Raw genomic sequence first — 27,353 nt, 5'->3', positions numbered from 1 at the left:
TATAGTTTCATTTTCATCCTTACACTCGATAACCAGATGAAATTTTTAATTTGCATCAAATTAAATTATCATAAATTCGAAGAACCCCTTAATGTTGTATTAAGAAACAAATGCATAATTCAATTATGCATCGAAAAACCATTTGCATCGCGTGTAATTGATTTTGCACGAAGAATCTCGTCGCAGAAATAGAGTTTAGCGTGCTCGAATGAGGACGAGTCGAAATGTGTTGGTGCACCATTTTTAATCGCGAAGTTCGTTCGCTCGCCGTTACGTGCATTTTCAACAACCCTTTTACGCGCCGTTAAAAGAAATTACAGCCGGCGACAAGTCGGTTCCGCGCACCGTTTACACCTCCGTGTAACATTGTTGCAAGGATCGCGTGTACGAGTGCACTTAGCGCTACAAGAAAACCGACGATGCACTTTCTTTTTTACCCATGGAATAACTTGTAAACCGGCACAAATCTACCCCTGCATTGTTTAGACGTTACGACAGACGAACGAGACAGTGTCCGTCGTTTCGGCTCATCATCTCATCACGGTATCTCGTTGAAGTAATTGTTTCGCATTTACGTAGTTGGCTGCACCCTGCTGGACGAAATAGTGCGAGCAATTAAGTACGAGCAAATTACGTCCTCGTCAGATGGAAATCTTTCGTCTTGAAAGTAAAATGAACGTTCCATGGTAACTTTTATTTTGCCCATCGATCGCGGAAAATTTCGACGGTAACTGCAGTCAATTTTGGTGATAACTTTGCATAAATTGGCTAGAATTGAATGTATAATTAACAGCGATCAAACGGTCGCGAAAACTGCTGCGAAATCATATTCCCTGAATTTATTCCCTCGAATATTCCACTGAAAATTCATTTTTTATTCACACGTTGTGTGCCATGAATATTGGTATAGCTAGGATTTTTATTTGGAAAGAATCAGATCCGGTAGGTTTACTATTTGACGAATATTTTATCTATTTCAATAATAATAAGATTATAAGCATAGCGAGTGTCTTGACAGGACACGTGTTTCTTTTTTCCTCGCTCCCATATTGTCTTGTCTGTACCAGTGGAAAATTGGTTTTCAAGAGCAAGTAATCTCAAGCCTCAAAAAGAAGTCCACTGTCCTCGCTGTGGAGTAGCTAATGAAGTGTACGAGAGAAACAAGTTATCGCTAGGTAAAAAGATCCACAGGATACTGGACAACGAGACTACGGAGGAGGGTTGCAAGGATCTCTTCCTTCGACCAGGCCACGTCCGGAAGAAGTTTGAAAAAGTTTTTCCGCTTGCCCTCCAATCTGTAGCTTTCATTTCGCACGTGCTACACGACCAAACGACTTTCCTATTTGAACAGTTTCCTCCGGCGAATCATCGGCCACTTTTGTCGGGAACTCGCACCAAGTTTATCTATTTGCCGTAGCCGGCTGGTTCGAGGTAACTTTAAAGGGTTCGTTGATTAGGTTTGATTAAAAAAATGGGCAGAAATAAGGTGAGCTCGCGTGCCCTGCTACCAATCGTATCCTGGATGACTATTAAGGGTAACGAGAAAATTCTTTCCCTATTTTATTTCGTTTATTCGGAGATCTGCGCTCTTCCTTTCCCTCTTGATCGAATTCTTGAAATAATACCGAATAACTGGGTTGTTATAGAAAAATTGGAGTGGAATGAGGATTTCAAAAATAATGTTGTTCCTTATTCAATTCTATTGCTATTTTATAAATAATCTACGATTATTCTTGTACTATCACTTTATTTTATTTTATTTTATTTTTTTTTTTAATTCATGTTCACCATCTTTAAATGATGTATTTTTCAAAAAGGGTATTTTTTATTTCATACCTTGCCTCGTACTTTGAAATATCAGAATGGAAATTCGTCGTGATCTTATAAATGTTTCGGGAACATATTTTATACTGTTTTATGACACGTTCGTAGGTGGTGCATTTCAGAATTGTGTATTATAATTGATGTGGAAGGTAATGTAAGAGAATGTAGTTAAATATTGAGCTCGAGCAGTTATATATGATCGCGAAACTGGAACAGGATGTGTTATTGTGGGGAAACAAGAGAATAGGGTTGAATGATTTAAACTCTAACATTTTGTGTACCCTCTCTGTATGGATACAATGATGCATCTATAAATGAAACTTTCCTTTTGTATTTTAATACTTATCCGAATAGTTTAACGTTCCTTATCCGTAAATAGACAGTCGGAATCCATTGCAATATATTTCATGAATAAAATACGAACAGTCTTCTTTTATCTTTACATTTCGAAACTATTTTCAAAATTGAAGGCCAATCGTGAAAACTTAGTTGAAACCAGCTGCAATATTCATAATACATAGTCTGAAGTGTACTTGGAAAAAAAATTCAGCTTATAACCAGAATTCTTTGCAAGATCCATAAAGTTCCCGGCCAATGGCAGCCTCAAAAACCACAAATGGCACTTATGTGGAAACACCCTATACAAAAGCTTGAGTAGGGTTGAAGAGAACCCCCCGTTGAGTCCTTCTAAGGGTCAAGTATCAGTACGGTACCCTATTATGTTACAAACCCCAAGGCAATCTCTAACCTACGAACAAAACGTGTTACCCATGCTTTTCGTATCCCATAGAAAACAGCTCATAACACCTTATGGTGTGGTTAACCAGTAAACAGTTATATCAGCTATTCATGATAGCTCTTTTATAATACAACAGAATAGAATATATGAACTGGTATTAATATCAGATTTATTTTTGTTGCAGATTTTCATGCCGATCCACGAAGTGCACAAAGGAGAACAGTTTTAAGGTAGGATGAAAGATTATAATTAATTGTTTAGTTATTTAATAATTTCGATCCTCTAAACGTTGTATGTGCTGTTTATGTATTTCATACCAGCAACTCTATACTAATTTCAGTAACTATGAACTTCTCGAAGAGACGAGGAAATGAATTTTCACTGCTCGTCGAACGGTAACGTTAATTATTCACGGTGGAAGGTACTAAAAATTGAGCGTCCCGTTGCGCCCAGTCTAAATTACGAAACAAAAATAAAAATACCTCACTTCCAAAGAGCTTTTCATTTGTCCGGTTAATTATAGTCGGAGCGAACTAATGCTTCGCTGAGTTGGCGAAATTTATTAATTTTTAATGGACGAACCGTGGCCGCAAAACTGAAAAAAAAAAATAGACTTTTCTTTTTCGTAGTTTCTTCCGAGCCTCCGCGTTAGTACTCTATGATCCTTTGTTGCGTCCAGAATAAAAGCATAACTTTTGTGTACTAAAATCTTAGTCTTTCTTCCGACAAGGCACGTTTTCAATCCATTTCAACTTACATAAATCACGGTGTTTCTTTTCCACAATTTAATCGTCTTGAAAAAACTAGCCGAAAGATAGAGCTGTAACAAGGCTATGGCGTTCTACTTCACGACTTAGCCCGGGGAAAGGGTGGAAAGAAAAAGCGAAGAAGGAACAAACACGACTTTCCGTTCTGTACCCTATACCCTTCTTTCACGAAAGAAGATCCTTTGAAACGGCGTTTCCAAGTGTTATCATACAACGCGGCTAGTCTTGAAGTTTTAATGAATCGAAAGAAAAAGTTTCGCGCCCGGGCACAGGGCAAGGTTAATTTCATCAACGTTGAAACTCAGAAAGAAGCGATGTAACGTCTTGGAACGTTTAATCGTGGCCGCTATTTGCCTCGGCCGGTTACTTCCTTTTATTTGGATTACTTCGGGACGAGTAATCTGCTTAAGCGCTCTCCTTGCTCGCCTGGACGGCAAAAAAGTCGATTTATTTTCTGAATTTACCGCCGGTTTCAAGCAACGACGACGCGTATTAGGAAGATAGTACATCACACCGTGCTAGAGGACGATTTAGAGCTGAATCCGATGTTTGCAAATGTGTTTTTTTTTAGCTCGAACGAATCGAAGTTCGAGCTGTTTTATCAAAAACACTGAAATGAATCGATCAATAAATGAAAGGATTTTATAGGTGCTGGTCATGAATATTTGATACATGAAGTAAAAAATAATTTTCTTTTCTTCAAGATTTTTTCTTAGACTTGTAATATTTTCGACCTTTCAGAACTAAACAACCATCACAATGAACACATTGTCCTCTCCGGTCAGTAAATAGATTCTCTGTGTCAAAGTAGAAAAAAAAGGGAGCAAGAGAAACGGTCGTAGTACTAGACAAATAAAAAATGTCGGTCGAAAGTTTCTCAAAGGCTGGGTGGATCAGGAAACTTTGTCTTCCTTTATTCGTGGACTCTGGTCGGCAACAGGAAGTTGCCGGAGTCAAGAAGTCTCCTTTCAACGCGACAGCGGCCGTTATCAATGCGACTCGCACGACTTACGGCGTTTATGGAAATAAATTTCGGTACGCCGAGGGTGCAGGCGGGAGGGTTGGAACGCGTCGCGGCGCCGTTGTGCGCGTCACTTGGAGCGGAAGTTGCGCTGCTCTCCGCGAATTTCTGGTAATCCTCGAAGTAAGGAAGCGTGTAGACGAGAGAAGGGGGACGAGGATGCCGTGGTACGCGTTCGTGATTTATGGAACGCGCTGTAATTGACTTACATTACGATGCAAATTGCCCCGGTCACGATACCATGCAAAATGCCTGTCTAATTCTTACGAACGGTTTCGTTCTTGCCCTCTTTCCTTCTAGCTTTCACCCTCGTTCGGTCCTGTTTTACTTCTCCTACCGAACGGTACAATTAGTTACAGCTTTTTACGCTCGACAAGTATTTGCATTATCCTTGCTCGAGCCTCATCGCATGTTGTGAATAAGAATCGAACCGCTATACCGCGTTCCACTTTGCCTTTTTTCACATTCGGAATATTTTTAACCCTTTAGAGGATCGATAATGACCGAGTGTCTAGTTGTCTCTCTCTCATCACTTTCAAGTTTTATTCTGCACTTGTTAGGTAGTACTTCTGCCTTACTAATGAACTAATTCAGTTTCAGATAAATAGAGTTATTATGAAGTTATTATTTTCTATTATTAGCAAGTTAAATAACTACACAGTGCATGAGTACACATATGAAACAAGACATGGAATATTAAATGGGAAACGAAATACAATTATCTAGAGATCTGTGTGATTAACTACGGCCATTAACGGTAAAACGCAAAACGTAAAAACGACTCAACGGGAGACCATTACCGCAATTAAGTAGTTTCAAGTCGTTTCTCGTATATAGCAGAAAAGAAGAGATAGGTCATTTTTCAAATTAAATGGTGTAATAAGAGTGCTACGGTACACCATTCTGTTTCTATTTCTGAATACCTGGATGTTGCCTGTTTATGAGTACTTAGCGGTAAAAGATGCTTATAAATCACAGAGTATAAAGTCGAAGTATTACTTTTTCGATAATTTGATCGCCTTAAAGAGGCAAATAAATTTTGAAAAAGAAATTAAAAAATTGGATAGACTCAAAATTTAATTACAGATACCATTGTTGCATTTTAAGATAATCTGGATAATCACGTATATTTCAAATTTAACCCTGTGAACGCTTTGTCAAAGGAGGCTCATAATTGTACACGTTGCACTCTGGGCATCAGCAAATCCGGTTATACGTTGATGATCACGAATGACGGTGCTTGGAGCGTTGGTAAATCCGCAAACGTTCGATGATTATGGACCTAACGTTCCCAACACTATCGAACCTACTGATACGTTGGCAATTATCGATGCCACGTTTCCCGCGCCGGTAAATCCAAAGACATTTGATTGTTGTTAACTTAATTACGAGTTAAGCTGTCATGTCATAATCCGAAATCTGTCAGCAGACCTCTGATGTCTATTAAAAATAAATCTCTATAAAAGCCAATATATTTTTCAACAATACACGTTAATAATTTCTCTGATATAAAATAAGAAACTGAAGATCTTCCAAAAATACCCTTTATGATTTCATTTAAAGTTTCGGCCAATGAACTAATAGCTAACAAACGAGAGACACGAGCTAGTTTAAAATCGTGTCTAACTCCTCGGAATCTTTGATTGTTTTCCTGAAAGCGTACACCAGCTCTATGTATGCTGGAGTTTAGTATGCCGCGAGGCAGAGACGAACAACGTTCCAGGACGATTTATACGCTCGCGCAGGGGTCGAAGAGGGTGGAGGACCCGTTGAGAAATCTCTGCGAGCATAGTTGATTATTTCCAACTGCGACCATAGCTCACGCCAGAAGGATAGGCGCGTATCCATGCGAACGTCGTATCCTTTCTTGTGGTCATAAGGTATGCAATCAACGCGTGCCGGCCGTTTGATATAGCGCGCAACCCCGCTAGGAAATACGCCTGGAAAATTGGCACTGATATCTTGTTCATGGATCGTATTATTCTCGCCTCGATCCCTGCTGGAAAATTTTTTATTCCGTCACGAAATTAATTTTTCATTGAAAATCTCCTAGCTGATTGTACGAGCATAGGCTTCCGAAGGTGTTCGATAATATATTTCAAATTTAGCTTGTTCTAATTTATAATGCAATTGACTGTTGTTTCAAGATTTTGTATCGCGAGGGTTAAATCCGTGCTTCCGTTCGTACAATTCTGGTCTGGAATTTACGAAGGTTTTGGTTTCGTGTCGTTGCATTCGTGGACAAAGCACCATTCTCTTAATGTACAATAATTCATCACTGTGACCTAACATGACCGTAGTTGTTTCCGTAAGTTCCAGCGGGAAACGTGGTACCAACAAAAACTGTAATTTTACAACTTCAGGAGCTCGTCTCCAATAGGTGTCGTCGAAAAGTTTCGCGACAATAAAAGTCGCCAAGATTCTCCTTTACATTTCGGATCCTTTTGTTTCTTATGGGAAATAAATTGCACTCGTGTTGATAATTTTATTCATAATATTCTAACAGCTTTCAAGTTTTCTAATTGTGCAAGATAATGTTAGTATTTTCAATTTTTTCACAATTTTTTCTCTTTCTGCAATATTAATTTTCTTTTTCACGAATTTCTCTTTCATCTCCTTGCGAATTAAATTACACAAGAGAAGCTATGCTTTCAGCGATACGACACCGTGTATAAGTTTACCGAAGCCATACAACCGAGACAAATGATTCTCTTTTTTGGACGCCTAAAAATTTCAGTCTCTCCGTGAGAATCCTCGAGAATGAAAGAATTCTAAAACAACCAATGGAAAAAGAGATAAAGACAGATAGGCGAACACACGTTTAAAATGAGGAAATCACCGGTCTGTAAGTGCAAACAAACCGAAGCGAATTATTCACATCGTTGGACTCGTATTCGCTGATTTGCTCCATAATGCTCGTTCGAATGGCCAATTGGAAAGTGTTAATTGGCGTTCTAGCGGATTTCAAGCGGTAACATTGGCTGGTTATTATTTAACGGCTACGTTCCAATTATTCTTGGCTTCAATTATTTTTGCCATCGCTTTCCATTTTATACCCGTTCGTCTCGCAATGTTTATTTCTGAATATTTTGTAAATGTGCGATTTATACGTGATTTGATGTTAATAATCGAAGCGTTATCCCTTTCTCTATCCTTCGTTTTATTCCTCTTTTGGAATGGCCACCGCGACGCACAATGTCCCTGACCGTACACGTCGCTCGTTGATTGGGTTCCAGCATCTTTATCGTCCCATTCAACGCCACGTACGACGACGACGACGATGTATCGAATCGGTTTCCGTGTGGTGGAATTCGATGAAAAGGGAGCACGTGCTAACCAACCCCTCTTGCTCGGCCGCTTGCCCGTGAAAGAATCGTAACCGACGTGAAAGGAAAGCCTTTGCGATCTACCCTTCGCGATAGCTGCTTCTCTAAAGTGTTCCCTTCTACTCCACCCTTTTCTACCCTTGTTTCTCGCCTTCTGCGTCGACCTTCTCTCGCAGAGGCCATTAGCGATCTCAATGACTAATGATGCATTCAACGCGAGAGAAAAGTCCTGGTCCATTGGAAGACGGTCACTTGCAACGGATGAGTAGAAGATACAAAATATGATATCTAGTGATATACGAGAAGCGGTCGCGACGGGTTTTGTGTCTGCTTGATACACTTTGTGTCTTGCTCGCGTGGTTCGTTTTCAAATTACCTCGATGAAGTACAGTTTCGGTAAGTCCTCTAAAAAGTAATTACCACGTTAGAAGTTTGATACAGCGTCGCTTAATTTAATTTCATTTCATTTCATTTCATTTAGTAATTAAAGCATAAAACGGACGATGTATGCGAGGCTCTTTGATAATTTTTGCTCCTTATCGTTCTCGATTTCCCGATTTTGTCGACCACTTACTGAAAAAGCTAGCGTGTTCGACTATCGTTGGAAGTGTTTGAAGAAAATTTGTAACCGATTTAGTGGAGAACATCGGCGTTTTATCAAACCGTGCGCGAACACGCGATCGTTCGACCTGTTTATCTTAAAACGAGGCTCGCGATACAATAAATTCTCGGTACCGATAAAGGAACACAATATCTGAAGGATAGTGTTATGTGTTCTTACGGCCACATGTTCTTACGGTTCGTTATGTTCTTGAAAACGCGTAAAATAATCAGGCGATCGCACGCGATTACGCGTGTTCGATATTTGGAGCGATCAAATAGACTTGACCTTTGCAAGTTACGAGCCTACACGACTATCGCTGTAGCGATAAGGAGATCGTTTTAAGGTTTCCGAGTCTGTGATTATCTTCTAGCAAATTGCTGGACTTAATTGAACCGTGTTCCTATGAAAGATTTATTCTGAACGTAATATCTGTTATAAAGTTCACGAAGGGAAGTCGATACGAAGAGGTTCTCCATTCTTGGCGTGTTGGTCTTTTTTATTAGAAGCGAATTCTTTCGAGGAATTTGCCAGACAGGTCATCTCTGGGATCAAACGGCATACCTGAGGTTGACTAGGCTCTCTGTATAGTATCGTCCTTACGTTGCAGAAACTATACTTTGGTCAATCGAACGATAGGTTGCTGCTTTTAGAATTACAAGCAGTGATCCCAGAAAAATTTGCTCATATTTCAAGAAACAATGTAGCGGTGTTTATCATTTTTTTTTCACAGATCTAATCGTTAATTAAAAGCGCACTAATAAAGAGCAACATTTTCTTCGCTAACGAGGTTCAATAATTCAAGTACAACATAATTTCCAAGCACGTCAATATTCGATAAACCATCATTTATAGAAGTTAATTAGTTCGTTTCAAGGATGCCGGAACAATACTTGTCGAGCACAAAGAACCGCATCCTGATTTGGAGGATCATTCGCCGGGTATTTCATTAGCCGAGCTCGCGTTTAACAAATGGATTCCTCATTAGACTCCGTATTCATGCCGAAAATGATTGACAGCCGGTGAAACGTCGATCGTTCATCGAGCTGGAACATCAGTTTGTAGAAATTTGCGCGTACGATTTTAACCGGATGACTTCTCTAAAGGAGAACCCCTTTATAGTCTCGTGTGGTGGCACGGTAAACTGGTTTCGACTAATTGTATGGACAATTTTGTGGCCGCTTCGAGCGTGGAACAAAGGGCGGAGAGTTGGTTCGAGCATAGCCTCGCTCGTTCCAATTCGTCTGACCTTCACTGCCTTCATTTAGCCAGGCAGTTAAGAACTTCCAGGGCAAGAGCACGAGGATCGATGAAACCAGGTGGGTCACTACTCGGTGTGCGGTGAAAAGCTTGCTTGTTGAGTCGAACTTTTGCTAGATACTAGACACTGAACAAGACGACGCCTTGGGACGTGTAATAGATATACAGGGTGTTCCATAAATTTTATCAACATTTTTAGAAAGATTATTTCGATTAAAAAATAAATTGTAGGTACATCGTGGATCTATTCGTTTTATGTAGGTAATGGGGGTGAAAGATCATTCAGATTCTAGTAAGTAAAGATACACGCAGGAATAAAGAGATAATAGTTATTTTAGAATTATGAATAGTTCTAACTACATCGTGCAGAACACACGGTCATTTTCATTGCAGTAATCAACATGTTAATGAATATTTGCGCCAGTTTCAGCTCGGCCCTAAGGGTAACTTTTGTACTATACACAATTATACCGAAATTATGTTCTACATCTGTATTGCATCGAATTATTGATTTAGTATTAGGTATGCATAGAATATTTCGATATTTGTAACTATAAATTGGACTTAACTATCCTGAAATGCATTATTGATAAGTTTCAATTATAGACGTAATTAAACTCTAGTTAGGATCATAATTCTGTAAAAATAGAATATTATTTTAAGCAAAATAATCATTCTATTTGAAATGAAAATCGTCATTTGACGAGTATGAAAAATCAGAACAATACGTTTGAATTGTTCTGTCAATCAACGTTTAAACTGTTGAATACAACGAATCGAAACAAGAAGATTTAACTATAGTTAAATAAATTATTCTCTGTATAGAAAGCCATCTCGAATACGGTAATACACAGTAACTTTGCGTTTATATCGTTTGTTCATGAACAGTAAAATATTCTTCCATTGAGTTTTGTAATTGGAGAAATAAATATACGCGAAATCAAACGGTGTCGCGATAAATTGTCATTTCCCATGACAAAAAATCGCTTTGCGTAAAATTAATGGTCCGTGTAGATAAAATGTTTCAATTCTACTTCACATACTTTGAACCGATAAAAACGAACTTTGCCAGTTTGTATCGATATTTATCGATGTTAATATTCACGCGATTATGGTTTATTCGTTTTGTTTAACGAATCGATTGTTCTTTGAATAAATATCGAAATTATTCGAAATGGGATAAATGTTACATTAAAAACTTTTGGATGGGTTTCGTTTCGTTTCATTTTTCAGTTTCTTTTTTCGTTTGATGTGGTCATATTTTTTCAATTTTTTATCGAAAATTATTATGATTTAAATAATTCCTGATAAGCGGCAGATATTTAATTCATAAAAGGCAGAACAAGGAGGTCTTCTGTGTGTTCAACAAGGAGCTTTACCGAAACAATGCTCCCTAATTTCCGATAAATCCTGTTGGTTTACCTCTTGCTGTTAACGTGGAATCTCAACTTCCGTAAAAAAGAGTATTCGTGGAATACGAAGCAGCTTGCATTCGATTGTACTTCGAATCAGAAACGAGTTTCTGAAATTACAAATGGAACGAATCTCGGTTCGAATCACCTGTTGTGAGTTAATTTCCGCCTTCAGCGCGATTGAAAAGTGGCAAACGAAACTGTCACAATCGCGAGTGTAACCTTTGATTACGGAACTCTGTAGATCTGGTATTCCGCTCGTTTCGGTCGTTCGGAAGATAAGTGAAACAAACAGATCCGCGTTAATGGCTCGAACTAACGCCGCGTCAGGGATAACAGGAACGATAACAGCTGTCCTATTCTGGTAACAAGGGAACTTAGATTTCTGCTTGCTCGTTCGCCATAGCCACGCACGTGTCGTGTTTAAACAGCTGTCACGCGGACGACTTTTTGTTAGCTTTCCCGATAAAATAAACGACCTGACAGTTTCCATATCTAATCGTATTATCGGTGTTTACGTTACACACGATCAATGAAAATCCTGCATATTTCCCAGGATTTTCGAATAACGTTTCACACGAATTCACGGGATCGATGTTGAAACGTGTTGACTGGAAATAGTGGAAAAATTCTATACCGGAATAATTTCCCTCGAGCGATGGTTAAGACTGACACTGGTGTCTCGTCTCGTTGCATACGCAACAGTAATAAAAGTACGAGGGTCTCGAGTAACGGAAGGGCAGCAATATTGCGCGTTGTCGCGGCACACTGAGGAAGCTCGAACCGTTTGCATCCGAAATATCTCTCGCAGCCAGTGCTGTTGTCGTTATTATTATTATTATACCGAGATCTCAGCCATGCCGTTGCAGAGTTTGCAGCCTCGTTTTGGTTTCGGTTGCTCCGCGATACTCGAGAACCACCACCTCCACCCTCGTCGCCGTTTTCGTTTCAACAGGCAGCGGAAGGTTGTCTCCTCGACACGGAGCTCGATCCGCGGGAATTCAGCGCGTTTACATCGCGGAAAGGAAACCACAGCGACGAGAGTCGCGTCTCATCGCCGCGCCGAGACAGCCCCAACAAGCCGCGTTTTCGTGGATGCCAGCCAATTTCGTTACTCCGTCTTTGTAACGAGAGGAAATGTTCGTCGCCTCGGGGTCACGTACCAACAACCCCGATGCATCGGAACGTACGCGCGTTTTGTCGTAGAAGGATTTACTTATTTAGCTTGGAGCAATCCTCAGGGATTCTCCGCCTCTCCTCTTTGCCTCGACCTTCTCCAAATCGAGGATCAAAAAGGAGAACTATTGCGAACGAGAAATTGTAGATCCAGTGATCGTGTCAGGAGAAATTGTGGATTAGGATTGTGGCGGACGAACATGTCGACGATTTTAGATAACAACTAACAACTAAAGGTTCTGGACATTGGTGGTGTGAGGTGTGCTTGCGGGTTTCGGAAGGACTTTAAGGGTCTGTAACTTTGACGGTGTTTAATATTATTCCAATAATTTCATCTAATCTGAATGGATTGTGAAATTAATCACTCTATAGATTAGCAAACAAACTAGACTACCGATTATATAGACAGGACTTACCGTGCAAATCAACGGAAAACTATTATGCAAATACGCCTTTGCTAAGGTTTATTCTCCAAGGGGTAACGAGTTAAAGAAAACAATGAGAAGGTCGAATTAAACTCGGTAACTGAAGTAGCAAGCGGCTACGAAATCACTGTTCGATCGATAAAGCGTATTCTCATTGCAATTTATTTTAAAGCAGCCTGAAAGAGAAACGAGCTTCTTGCTTCTAGTTACAAAAGATCTCGATGCGGACAATTAATCTTGAATAAGATAAGCAAGGTGTACAATCATTTTATTCGAATTAGTAGTAGTTTCTGTAGCGGCAACAGTTACAAATTACCCGTGCTCTTTCAGTCATTTCCGGAAGAAATGTTGCAGCTGTGTAAACCAATCTTCTATTGGTTAAATGAATCCTTCAAACTACGCGAAGCACGTCAAACACAATTGGGAAATTAAACGTCAAAGTTTATACAACTTTTTGCAAACTTCGTTATTCAATTTTAATTGAAATCATCTAACGACTGAAAGATTGCAATTCCGATGAATAATTCCAGAGGAAATAGGAAATGGAAATCGGCCACAAAATAATCTGAATATCTCGCATTGTTAGATCGACGTGTCCATGTGTCTTTGACTTCGATGCTGAAAGGACGGTACACGTGCAACGGACATGCACAACGGAATAAACACCATTTCAATGGGCTTTCATCTTCGTTCCCATCGATCGTTATGCACGGGTCAGCAAGTAGTAGCATAGGAACGTGTTGCTGTCGCGTCAAGAATACCGATGACGTTCGTTCTACATGGAACGAGAATCATCGGTTGTACCTTCTGCATGACAGGGAGCGATTAATTGACACGCCAGTTACGTATTGACTTGGCATCAATTAATTAGTACAGTCCGGTAATTTAATTATCTACACGCGTACGAATATTCTTTCTGTTTGGTATCGAAAGAATGATTCAAAATAACAAGATGCATTTAAGTATTAATGCACCCTCTGTATTTCTTTTAAGGCACAAGTCGATTAGATTGCGTTACTGATGAGTTCACTAACGATCCCTTGACAAGATGCACTTTATCTACCACCCGTTCCTTTTCCATCTTCCTTGTTCACACTGTTCTTCTCTTTCTCCCGCTTTAACTTCCATGCAACGTTTGTTCGGGATTTCCAGTGATTTGTGGAAGCGTTACACTGATTTGTAGTATCACACTGCTCGTATTACACCGATTAGTAGAGTATTACATTGATTTGTAGAAGTAATTTGGGAGAGTGGCGTGTAGAACGTGCGCCGGTACGATTTACAATCTCATGGGTGAATACTAATCGGACGGGAAATAACGCGGTATGGAATGCAAAGAATCATACGATTCCCATTGAAAATCGTCGTAATTGTTCATGGTTCATTGTTTTCAATGAACAGCGAACATAGGTCGTTAATCGTGCGGCAGTTAATATGTATTATGACGGATAATAAATATTCACGCGACGAGTAATAGCGTACGAACCACATCAAAGACCAATGAATGGAACATGAAATCCCGAAAGGGAGAAATTTGCTCAATGAAATTCTGACTATCATTCAATTAGCGATCTATAATTTTTAATATTTTGTGTCGATCGGGAACACTATTGGAACGGCTATAAACGTCAGGAATAGAAGAGATAGCTTTTCATTCGTTTATTATTAACTTAGCAGACACCGTTTGGCACGTGGATATATCTTTGAAATGATAGATCTATGGATGCTGCTTTCAGCAAACTTTCGAAACTTTTTCGACAAATTCTTAACTTTCCTCGCGGATATAAGATTCCGAGGCGAACAGAGTTATGAGTTCGCGTCAAATACTAAACTCGTTCCCGAAACTTTCATCGCGGTACTGTGAAACTATTGACCAGCTAAGCTCATCTTGAAAAATGAAGATAAAAAAAGTCGATGTTGGATAAATTTATTTGCTACGGTTCGCGGAAATAACCGAAATGACAGGTTAGAAACAACTCGAAGTGTTTTTTACCGAATAAGTAGGTATTAAAATTAAGTATGAAATAAATAGTAGAATGTTTGTACTGAAAATATACATTTTCCCTTCGTTCTGTGTTTAGCACACTAGATGTCACTGCTTGAAATACCATTTCAAATTTTGCCGCTAGGAGGATGAGCGCGCATCTTGCGCAGACGCAGCTATATTCGCGCAGTTGTCGCGCAGTGGCGGTGGAAAATGGTGCGTCCTCCGTTAAACTCTATTTGTGACACGCGAGATAACCTGCGTTGACGGTTTGAATCGTTCCAAATCATAACAAATAAGTGTCATCCTTACCGCGATGGTATGGTGGTTATACATTCGATAATCGGTACACAAATTGGCGTGTTTGACGGCGTTCACGAGTGTTTGACGTTCTTCGAAGCAGCAACGTGATGTACATACATATATGCATCGTCACGCGCATGCGCTGTCCGATACGACAAGACTGGATGTAGCACGATGTTTACAAACGAGCGTGGAGAAGAGATTTTCAGGCCAACGAACGTTGTGATTCTGCGATCATCAGCATGAGTAAGTTCTCACAATCTCTTTCTCTTAGTATGTACGATACTTTTCGACGTTTCATCAGATTATGGTCGAGTGCAAAAAAAATTTATCCAGTTCAATATTCACCGTACGATACGACAGCTTCGCAACGTGACGCCCGGATCGTCTCGCTCGTTCGATATTTATTACAGCTAAATTATTTGACCGATCGTGATCGCCGCAGCCTACGGTTCGCAGGAATATTAATACCCTGGCTGACGCGTTCGTTTCGAATCGTTCGGCTGAACCGGATGCAAATATTGCGCCCCGGGCATTATTTTTCACGGCCTGGGTACCGTCATTCGCGAAACTTTCATTTTCCTCCCCTGCCAAATCCATCGAAACGTTTCCATAGACGCCACGGCTTCGCGCGAAGTAACAGAGCGAGATTAATTGTCGCCATGCCTTTTTTTTTTTCATCCCCACTTGTACCCTTTTCTAGCGGTGCGGCGTGCTGCTTCGTTTCATCACAGCGATGTAAATATTAAATGAAATCGACCAGCCAGATTTACGGTCGGGCGTAACGAGTATTCTTATTTTTACGCCCGTGGTCCTGCACTTGGCCGGGCGAAAGCTTGCTCGTAAATAATACGTTTTTATCGTGTCGGATGAGAACGAACGAGGACTCGTTTGAATAAGTGAAGATGTCGTAATGGACCCCGTAGGCGGATACGTTGCAAAAATGATTAAAAGTTCGAAACGAAAAAGTTGTTTGTGCTCGTCTGCGAAAGAAAACAAGGTATTCCACTTCATTTTTTGTGTTGGAACATAAGCCGACTAGAATTTTTAAGAAGTATCAGAGAAATTTGTTAGCGGATCTATGTTTTTCGCAAATGTTCTTCCACAAAACGTGAGCAGTCTTTTAATAATTCAAATATTTATACACGTTTTGCAATTAACACTCGATTTTCCATCCCTTTGGAAACAAAACTTTTGGCTCACCTTGCCGAACCCAACTCCATCAAAATTTCCTCTCCCTGACGGATCGAGTGTAAGTTTTCCCAGTCCATTAGGCGTCCTTCACTCACTGTCAATCACAGAACTAAGATGTTATAGAGGATAAAATTGGGCGAACGCGATGGAAGGGGTTGTGTCTGATGAAAACGGTACGAATGTCATTCGGGGAACAATGTTGGTCGTGGAAATACAGTCGGGTGGCGAAAGTTCGCCGAGAGAGGCAACGTAAGTTTGGTCGACACTTGGTAGACAAGCATGCGGAAGGGTGGTCACAGCAGGAGGAACAGGCTCACCGAATGGTTATCCAGCGAGGTACAATATCTACAGAGGGGCACAACCTCGGCCAGCTTAGATATCGATTTGCAATTTCACCGACAATTACACGAGGCGCAGAATATGTTCGTCTAGATTAGATCAGATTAAATGAATATTTACGAGCTGTACCGCGAGTTATCGACCGCCTGCGTGTAATCTGCCTTGCAAACAGAAGCCTCGTATTTTTCGACCTGCGTCTGTTATTATGTCTTCCACGTCGCGATGTGGTTATATGTATAATACGCGGTCTCTCCTTTCACAAATGTGTCTTCTGGCTTGAAAATGTCGGATAATGGTTTATGCGAACGGTTTCTCTTGTTTTTTTCTTTTTTTGCTGTTTGGTCGAGAAGGGTGGAAGAGAGAACACGATTTTCGTTGTAAATTGGAAACACGATACACTGTCCCAGGAAAACGAAAGGAACAAGGGTACCGAATTGGAAATGGTGTTTAGTCACGATGTTCATGGAATCAAATCCTAACAGTCTATCCTTTTCGATAGCGGTAGTTCTATTCGTTTGCACGTGTACTGGGTGTCTTAGAACAATATCATTGCAATTGTGAAATTATAACGAATTGTGGAATTTCACATAAATGCAAATATACAACATCGAATATAACTTATCATTCATCGTGAAAGAGTTAGTAAAAAGCTTTAATACTATCAATTAAAGATATTGGTTCTCTATCGATAGCTCTGTAAACAAAATATTGAAGAGGTCGATACTGCAACAGATCAATCAAATTTATTTCTTGTTTCTTTACCAAACAGACACCCCGTATGCAAACTTCAGCAGACGTTTTCGATCGTTTCGTTGCGTGGGTAGTGCGTGTTGTACCCAAGTTGCGTGCATTGTACACGATGACCGGTGTAATGGATTTTAGCCCCCGTTCGACCATACGGTTTGCGCATGTACCAAACTAATCTCCAATAAATTTTCGGTACCGTGTCGTTACATCGTTTACGATCAAGAAGATTTTGCCGAAGAACTTTTGTTTCCTATAAAATATAGGACCCCCTGTACCTCCATCATCTCTCGTGTCTACTTTATCACATCCCTTCGCTAGTGTTTCTTTCTGAGAGCGAATAAACGAACAATATCGTATAAGGGATTTGATATCAGAGAAGAGGGAACTGGAGGTTTCACTTTTATCCTATAAATGATACCCCGATAAGTCCTTTTATTAAAAGCTAGGACTCTAGAGAGAAAGGAGATAAGTTCGTTGTACCACTGTGTCAGAGATGCTATATCATTTTATTCTTCCTTTCCTATTATCCCCGAGGGATACGGCTGGATTACAGGTTTATAATTAGAAACGAGAAAGCTTCCATCAATTCTTAAACGTCTGTCGTGTAATAATCCCAAACCGATCATTCGGGACAAAAATATCAGGGAGTTGAATTCTATCCTCGATGTTCCTTTATTTTTCATAAACTTCTTACGCTACAAATTATGTCGCAAAGACAGACATGGTTGTTCAGTCAAAAGGATAGAGGGGTATCCTTTTAGCCTCCACGCGAAACTTGAATAAATCGCAAGCGTGCCGGCCACGCGTGTAACGCGAACTCGGGAATTTCGTGAGCAACAGAGACCGCGGAGAGAATAAGTAACTAGGTGGATCCGTTGTTCCCGAAACGCGGCTAACTTGAAGGCGGAACGAGAGGTTCGTGCCTCAATTAAAATTTACTTTCCGGCTGGTCGCGGTACCGCGGGCACGTTTACCTGCGTGACTGGCCTCACTGATATCTAATGTCAATCCGTTGTGTTGTTTAGAATATACCGTACAAACGAACGCGTTCTCTCTGTGTATATACAGCGTGCCCGCAACACGATCGCGTGAACGTTTTACAAGGAGAAAGAGAGAAAGTGAAACGTAGCGAGAGAGGGTGCATACCTTTTTACAGGCGCACCTGTGTACCACAGAAGAACGTGATTTGTACACGAACTAGTTGAAGGGGATCGATCGACGGCAGGGGGTCCGTTTTCAAGGATTTCCTCGATTGGTATTCCAACAATTTTTATCCACTCGTGCTAACCGATCCCGATCCATTCGTGGAACGGCCGCCGCAAATTAGCATTTTACGAGCGACCATCGGGCGGAGGGACAATGAAAGGCAGCGTTAAATTCGCTGGAAGAAAGGTGGAGAAGCGGAGAATCCATTATCTGGATTGAGGAAAAGCCTTGATACTGGGCGGCTGTTTTATGCAAAACAAGACGTAAAATGCCGGATGCAAATGTCAGGATTCGGATTCCATCTGAAACGGTACCCGGCTAACCTTTCCACCCCATCGGAGATTATTTTTATCGTGTCCCTCGTGAAACTAAATGAATCGTGGCTCATCTCTTTCGCCTTTCTCCATTCTACCTTCCCCTCTTTTTTATTTACTTTAATTCTTCGTCGTTCTCTTCCCTTCTTCCTCTTCGCTATCTTTATCTGTAAACTCGCCCTCCCTGCAGGTTGGAAAAAAGTAATTTGCAAACGCAGTAACTAAATCTGTTATTCTGTAGTGGACGCTGTGATATATAAATTTCGCAGTAGAGAGAGTGCTTGTCTTAGGAAGTGTCTGCTTGGAAAGGTTAATTTAATGGATAAAAGTATCGCGGATTAATTCGTTCTTTAATTCGAAAGAGTAAGCCGATCAATATGCAAGGTATAATTAAATTTCCTTGCGCGGCTTGAATTTCCGATTCGATTTCGAGCAATGGACGCGTCGGACGAAATTATCGATTCATTTTGTATCGACGGACGTCTGCGTTTGACGGGATCCATTACCTGCTGGCAAGACCGACAGGGAATTTGAGTGCGAAACGATGTCACCTCGCCTAGGAAACTATCAAGCTACTTGTTTCGAAACGAACCGTCGTTTAATAAGCGTCGACAAGGTTCGAATCATTGGTGAAACTCTCATGAAATTGCTACTTCTGGTCAGCGTGTCCTGGCGTGTTTCGTGTTTCGTGTATCATTATATTCTCACTCGGATGATAAAAATGAAAATCGCTCAGAATTAACGTGATTGAAAATCAACTGATTTAACAGTAACAACGTCACGACATCGAACGTTTCTTTCCGGGACGTTTGATCGATGAAAAATTTAATCTTTCTGTTTCTAACTTACATACTGCCCGCGTATTTCATGAGCGATTCCCAAAACGATCGCGCTGTACGGACCAGAATGGTACAAAAGAACCATCGATAAAACACATCGACGTCGTATTAGAAGCATCACCGACCTACGATGATGCACCAACAAAATTCCAGCTGAAACGCGACGAAAGCGGGATGCAATTGTTCGCAGAAAACGCGCGGTCCGACTAACGCGTCAAATCCTCGTACACGCATCATAAATTTGTCAGCGGGGAAATAGGAGCGCGTCGGACATCGAGGGGTTCCGCGTGATCGTTCGAGCACGCAGAATTTTCATTGGGCTACGAGGAAATCGAACGACGCAACATCGAGCAATTCGTTTCTCGCTTCGAACATGGCCAGGCTTGGTTGGATGCTTTCGTACGATACAGCGTTTCGTGACGTGGCTGTCCAACGCTCGAACAACTTCGAATTTTATCGACATACGCGTACATAGGTAGCTGTGTACGTGGTTACCGTATAGTATCGTTTCGAAGCGAATTAACGGGATATGAGCACCGTCGTCGAGGTGAAAAAAGATGTTGTAAAATCGCTTCGTTCGCATTTTTCTATGTCTCGTTATGTTTATGCTAGTCGAAGGAACAAATTCATATTTTCTGGTCGAGTACCGACGTGTGTGTTACTAAGCAAGCAAGAAAAAACTGTGTCTAGAAATTTATTGATTGATCGATAGATTAACCCTCGAAGAACGAAGCCGGGTTATTCGTGACCTAGATCTATAAAACTCATACCACGGTTGCTTCGACTAGTAGACAGTAAAATTTTTGAACGAAACGTTTTTGTATAATGTTTGTGGTTCCAATTAATCAAATCAATAAAGTTTATATTTCGAAGGGAAAAATACGAAGCAGATGCGAAATTATTCGGAGGACGCTTGGTATTTTCCAGCAAACTCAATTTTAAGGCGCTGTCGTGTACACTGAAACTCGAGAAACTTCGAGTATTTCCTTTAATCTTCTGCAATGTTTATACCGCATTTTTCACGCATTCTAGGCTATGTCAAAGATCTATTGTGTGCCCTAAGGCGGATAAGCTGGATGTGGAAAATGCACATTGTGTGTGACATAATGCAAAATTCTCCGTACTATATGAATTTTTAAAAACAAGGCATTTTGCGCATATAGAATGCGAATGCGAAAAGCAGGAATCTTCTTCGTATTTTAAGAAAGAAAATACAAGAACAAATTAATTATGAATAAACCTTAAAATATTATGATTTATTATAATTTACATAACGTGCGCTGAAATCACAAAATTCATTTGCATATCTGAGTGTAAATAAGAAAAGATTTCTCGTCCGCTTATTATGATTGCTAGTAGCGCTACTTCTTCATCGTGCAATTATAATCGATCGATCACAGTAGACGATGTTTTTTCAAGAAACACCGTCCTCTTTCCTTTCCGTTCCACCCTGTTATTACGATCAAACATTAACAGATACCAGGTAAAAGTGACGTAGTTGCTTGCACTGTAATTCATTCGCTCTCCAGTGGCGGAAATGAACGAAGCAGAAACGTTATTGCAAAAAGAGAGACCAAGGGGGAACGGTGAAAAAAATGATTTCAACGAGTTGACAAAGATAAAATCTTGAATAACGCTCGCCTCTTGAAACAACGCAACGGCGTGTATTTATCTTTGGGAAACATTTTTTTTCGAGCACAACTCATTTTCAATTATTTAGAAACATCCAGCTTAGCTGTAGCCTGCGATTTTGTCCTTTCGAGCTGATTTACCTTGAAACCTTGTTAATTATTACACCATTTGCGTAGAGTAGCGGAATATTCCATCAGAAGGTGTAATTATTATGGTACGGTTAAAGTAAGTTGGATAAGAAATTCACGAGTCGTGATAAAACATTACGCGTACAATTTTATTCGTTTTAATGTTTCTAAAAGGAAATGGTGAAATTTCTTGGAACAACGATGAGCAGTATGTAAATGTACTGCAGCGGAGTATCTTATCGTTAGTGCTCCTTAATTCAACGTTATATCGGTATAATTACCGCGACAATAAGCGTGCAACCCTTTAACTTCGTATCTGCTGAGAATTTATATTAATCGCTCACGTCGTTTCACTTGATACACGTTTAATGGCCACGGCATTGTAACAATGGCCCGCAGCCATAGATTAGCGAACGAACCGATGATAGCAACGATTAAGAAGCTAATTGCTCATTAAGTTGCGACTGTGTGCGATCGTTCTATTGAATACACGAGTACATTCCCATTTCAATAGAAATAGCTATCGTCAATGTTCTTCTCTTGGTTGAATAAAAGTTTATTTCGAAGTTTCCTCGACGATTTCAAGATTAATGGCTCTTAATGATTCTACCGTTGTTCCGAAATTAATTGAAGAAAATTGCGAGAACGATTTCGATGGTTGAGCATCGTTTTCGACTGAATTAAAATCACTAGAGCAAATTTTTTCTCCCACCGGATTTATACCTTTGTTGCAGCAATAACACGGCGGGTGTTTAATGGAATCAATTTGCAAATAAGATTTATTAGAAGATCTCGATCTCGTCGAAGTATCCGATCATTCGGTATAAAACTTGGACGCGAAAAAACAACCATAGCCATTCCTCGGGTTAAATGTGCCATAAGTAATCTTCGATGGAACGTGTACACCGGAAAAGGATTACCTCCGCTTTCTGATTTTATTCGCCGATTTTAAAGGCACTAGTGTCAGTTTTAACGCGAATCGAATAGTAAATCGTTTGAATCGTAAAGCGAATTTTTATCAGCTTATCGTTTCGAGAAGATTAGTTTAGACAAAAGGAAAACTAAATAATATCTTGTCTAATTTCAGAGCCCCGTTATTTGCAGGATTTATAGCGGGGATTCGCAAAAAGTTCTTCTTACGTTAGATTCCTTAATCGATCTCATCGGTTCGAATTTCAACCCGGATCTACTTTCATGGATGTCCGGGGAAGAAATATCCGTGGAAATGGAGCATCTTCTGTCTTATCGAAAGACTTGAGATTGTAATTAATGACGGGAGATTTTATCGTCGGACGCTTTTCTGAATTACTCGAATAGATCTGAAAACCGTGTGTATCCAGGATAGAAACTGATGGGGTGATTAGATATTAAAGTCGAATAATTTAAGAATTTTTAGTGTAATTCTTCGGTAACAAGGTTCATAAAATTGCAAGTGTGGCTGTCAGTGTTAAGCGTTCCCTGTATACCAAGGGCTGGTGCAGTCAGGTTTCTAACAAATGCCCTGTGTACTTAAGAGAGTATCGATTTCACGAGTTCCCTTATCTTAAGCATCGTGTAAAAAGCGACACGTGCAAGACGAGTTTTACGCTCGAACGTAACACCTGCTCGATCTAATTTACCGTGTATCTATGACTGCACGAGGAAGCGAGCGGAACTGTCAAGGATCTCATCTGTTCAGCCGGAAAAAGCGACGCTGTTGGAACGATTCTTTGGTCGTTAGTACTTTTTCTAGAATTTAAAAGGTACTGTAGGGAAAGTTTATTGTAATTGCACCATCAACCCCTCATACTATCCGGTGGCGAGTACCATTTTGCTAGAACAGAATCGAACCGAGCAAAGTCAAAATGGGTTCTTCGATCTTTCGTTATCCAGCGTGATCAGTTTTCCTTTCTCTATTTTTTCCCGAGGTGATTTATTAGTCGGAATAAAATTGGCCCGCTCCTTGAAAAGCCTGTCAAGCAGCGATGTATGACGCTATTGGATTTTGCCTGCGCAATAACGCAAAGTCTGGGGGATATTTCTCTGGTGTTACTTGACGCGCGATAGAATCTGGCAAAATGAAAGATTACCCCGGTGTAACGCGTCCGTAACACGATGTCCCGTTCGTTCGAACTGTATTCCTGAAGCTAAGGCTAAAAAGCGACGATTCAAACCGAAGCGATGGAAAGTTAATTGCACGTGAAACGAATTGCACCAATTGAAATTGGGATCTATTGCCATCGTTGCGAGCTACATCTCTGAATATTTTCACTTTGAACGGATTAGAATCAATTGTACTCTTCCTGTTTTCAGTATCAATATTTTGTTAACATTGTAGTTAGCTAATTTGAGGTCAGATGACTCATTGATCGAAGCATTGGAAGTGATCATCAATGTACATTACAATTGATTGTTACTATGTGGGACATCAAGATTTTACAATTGATTTTGACTATCTAGGTCATTATGATCTTACAACTGATTGAAACTATCTAGGTCATCACGATCTTACAATTGATCGTGCCTATTTGGCTGTCACTGTAGAAGAAGGTTAGAAAATACGCATCCTATAATTTGAAAGTTTTATCTTTCTTTGATTTTAATTAATATATGGATACACTAATTTCTTGGTTGTAAATGAAACGAACGTATTTATTATAATATTTATAGTATTATGACAAATCTAGCTCATCATTAATTAAAAAGTATGAGGCCGTTTTCAGCATGTAAAATAAAAGCCTAACTTTCCAGCTCTCTGAAATTCGTTGAGATTTACAATCTTCACGTTATATTACCTCCATCCTTCTCATCGGATCTCACAGAGGAAGGAATATCCGGAAAAAGCTTGAGAATGCAAAAACGCGAGATCGGTGGCTCGTTTTAATACCAGCATACCGATTTGTCGAGCGGGAAACAAGGTTAAGCTTCCCAAGAATTTCTGCGCATATATCTATCGTTGAATTTTCTTTATTATATTTAACTACATTAATTCATATTTTTAACATAAAGAATCCCGTAAATGTTTGAACGCAAAAGTCACGAGCAAATGGCATTAACTATCAAAGTATTAAATAATAATGTTTACTGGGAGTTTAATAAATTTTTCGTTAAAGAGGTTAAAACAGAAACAGAGCAATGAAGAGCAAAGTTTGTCAAGGAAAGGTTGAAAACTCTTCTCTTTAGCGGCGACCATAATACCATGGGTTCCCGTGTCCCTGTATACTTGCCCCATAAAGACGTTCGTCGACGAAAGAAGCTCGCAAACTCGGAGCAGCGAATTGCTCGTATCTTGTAACAATAATGCGAAAAGTTGGCCACAAAGAGAATAATTGACGCGTAGGAAAACCGCGAGTTTCTTGGTGTAACGTCTTACTCCTTTAACTTATCCTTTCTGAGCTAAGGGAATTCGAAAAGTTTGCATTCTTCGGTTGGATTTACGGGTCTTTCGGTGTTTTACAAGCTTACACCCTGAGACTCGGAATCGGATATTTCGTTTTCGATCGATCGTTGTTCAATTTTGTCCTCCTTTCATTTGTTTTTTCGTCGTTCTTCTCGCTGGCGGTCCAGCAATGTTCGTTTAATTACTTTCACTTTGTATCCCGGTATTCTCATTTTCTGACCGTTCGCCAACGGGATTCGCAGTCGCCCAGTTTCACTTTTCTCCTTTTTCATCGCTTATATACTGTGATTCGGTTATGCTGCGATAGGAACCTCGACTTGTCGATACTCGTTCCGCCCCGTGAATTCCGTTTCCCGACGAGGAAGTTCCGCTACCCCGGAAATCGAGGCTTTTTATCGCGTATTCTCTGTTGGATTTGTTTCCTCACGAGCGACCATTGCAGCAATTATTTCTGAATCGCGAAATCACTCACGAGCTTTGGACGAAAAATTAATGAGAAATTATTTACCACGATCCAATGATGTAACGTGTTTATTACCACGAGATTCACTGCTGATTGACATCACGAAACCGATCAGATATGATCGAATAATTAAGAAGAAACAAGAAAGTAATCTTATTTTGTATAAAGTGGACTATATTTTAGTAGAAAATTTCTTAAATAAATTCTCCAATTATTTCGAACAGGCGCAAATGTTCTATTGAAACGTAGCAAGGTTGTGGAAAATGCCAAGCTAATTAGCACACGATTGTGAATAAAGAAATATGAAGCCGTAAGTGCATCGTACTCTAAACTTATTCCGTAAAATGATTACGTAACTTGCTTTTCAGTTAAATGGGAAAGATGAATCGCATAGAAGCTCTATTATGATGAACAAAGACTGCTCTGTGACAGCATCGAAGTAACCTAGTTAAAGAACATCAAGATGAAAGTCAACTGTAAGAAATATAAAAGTACCTAATTAAGGAACGTCGAAATAATGAGATCATCGTATTCAAATAACTATTCTTTGACATAGGTATTTAACATAAATACCTTACAAAGGATCATATTGTAAGCTGTGCTAACTTTGTTGTTAACAAACGAAATTTTAGAACCAATTTCGCTGTAACTAATTCGATGTAGCGTACTGCGCTGCATAACAATACAACGCTAATAATGGAAACAGTGGAAGAGGATTACGATTATTGCCGCCCGAGTATGAAAGTACTCTAATTATCGCTAGTAGGAGCGAAGAATTGCTCGTTCCTGGGAACCGTGAGACGATGATCGGTGATTTCGTTTAGATTCACCTGAGACCCGTTACCGGCGGGGTGGTAGTAACGTTAACATAGAAACAACCGACCAACGAAAAGCTTTAGCACGCCATTTGGGGTATCCAACGCGACAAGTTTTGCGGGAGTTTCGATACGATGGCCTCGCTTTCCTCCACAGTTTTCCACGGATCGTTCCGAGGAATACGTTAATGGGAAGACGTTACGAGCCACCGTAAGAACCTTGTTCTCTGTCCCTACACCATTCGCCTACGGTTTTTACAACAAATGTTATGTGTCACGACTAAATAGAACGAGTTTATACCTTTACGTACCTGTTTACAAAGTGTCGACTTATGAGAAACACTTATGCTGTACACCATCATAATTAGGAAACATTAACGTACAAATATATTTGTAATTGTAAATGAAGATTGTACAGAAACGATATACAATGAAGTTTCGATGAACGTGCTGTTTACAAGGGTTGCGTTTCAGACACCGAACAAGCTTTGTTCTTCTGGTTACGACGGAAAGTTTGGGAAAGAAAAATTGCGAAGCAACTGTGTTGCGCCCGACGAAATCCGAGCGGAAAAATTAAAAGCGAAAGAGAGAAAATCCGGTGAGGAACAAACGCCAAAGTTCGGAGTTGTGAAATTGTTTCTTTCGTTCCTGGGGCTGTTCACCGAGTTCCCGATGCGGGAATAAGTTGATTCCAAGAGGGGGAATTAAGATTTAATTTTCAATTTTAAAACAATATTACAAACCTGTAACGGGGAAACTTTCCTTCAAACTCCGGGATCGTTCGTTTTTTATTTAACAGCTGTGTACCCACCTTGAACGCTCTTCATACCGATTTCTTTTAGGAATCTAATGTTTAACACAAATTCATTTTTACTTTCACATTAATTGTTATTAATTTCCGAGTAATCCGGACTATTACTAAAATTAGAATAGTTTGAAATGAACGTTTCACAAGTTTGCATCATGACCGATCCATGGTTCAAGGGTTAACCCAAGGAGAGACCACAATTCCTGTTGCACTCTAGTAGTTGCAATCTCTTGGAGCATCCTCATTTCTAAGTCTAGGTAGTAAAGCTCAAACTGATTCCACTTCGCACCTTCGTTACGTCTTATTCACAATTCAGCTTCTGCTGGCCATTCTTTACAAAATACGTCGATTGTTCGTGGAATTAATCCGAGCGCGTAATTCATCAGTACAGCGGTCGTTACGTTTAACTTCTAAGGGCATCGTGACCCGCTTTCCTCTTCGTGCTCGTTATCACACCAGAGAAGAACAGATGATCCACTCGACGGTCGGGGCAGCCACAGCTGCAACCACCTTTCCCGCCATATCCCTTTAGCCCAGGGTGGTTGCGTCCTCGTTTATGAGAATTGTACGTCTCCTTGGACCACCTGGCGCCAGCGATCGCCATCGAATTTGCACATTCGTTCATCTTTTATTATATCACGTCATCCTAAA

General features: G+C 40.1%; 1 protein-coding gene across 2 annotated transcripts in view; it reads left to right on the top strand.

Annotated features, from left to right (window-relative positions):
* Positions 1–27,353, top strand: part of LOC114872988 (leucine-rich repeat-containing protein 24) — a 218,701-nt gene that overhangs the window by 37,286 nt on the left and 154,062 nt on the right. Inside the window, exon 2 of one of the 2 annotated variants that reach the window (XM_029180839.2) lies at positions 2,748–2,793. The gene's annotated coding sequence lies outside the window, so the exon portion shown is untranslated. Of the gene's footprint in view, positions 1–2,736; positions 2,794–27,353 lie in introns of those variants that run through there. The other variant, XM_046285354.1, reaches the window with a different exon arrangement.

This window comes from Osmia bicornis, chromosome 4 (assembly GCF_907164935.1).
Source record: "Osmia bicornis bicornis chromosome 4, iOsmBic2.1, whole genome shotgun sequence".
Taxonomy (NCBI): domain Eukaryota; kingdom Metazoa; phylum Arthropoda; class Insecta; order Hymenoptera; family Megachilidae; genus Osmia; species Osmia bicornis.
The sequence above is the reverse complement of the archived record's forward strand: the minus strand, read 5'-3'. Positions and strand labels throughout refer to the sequence as shown.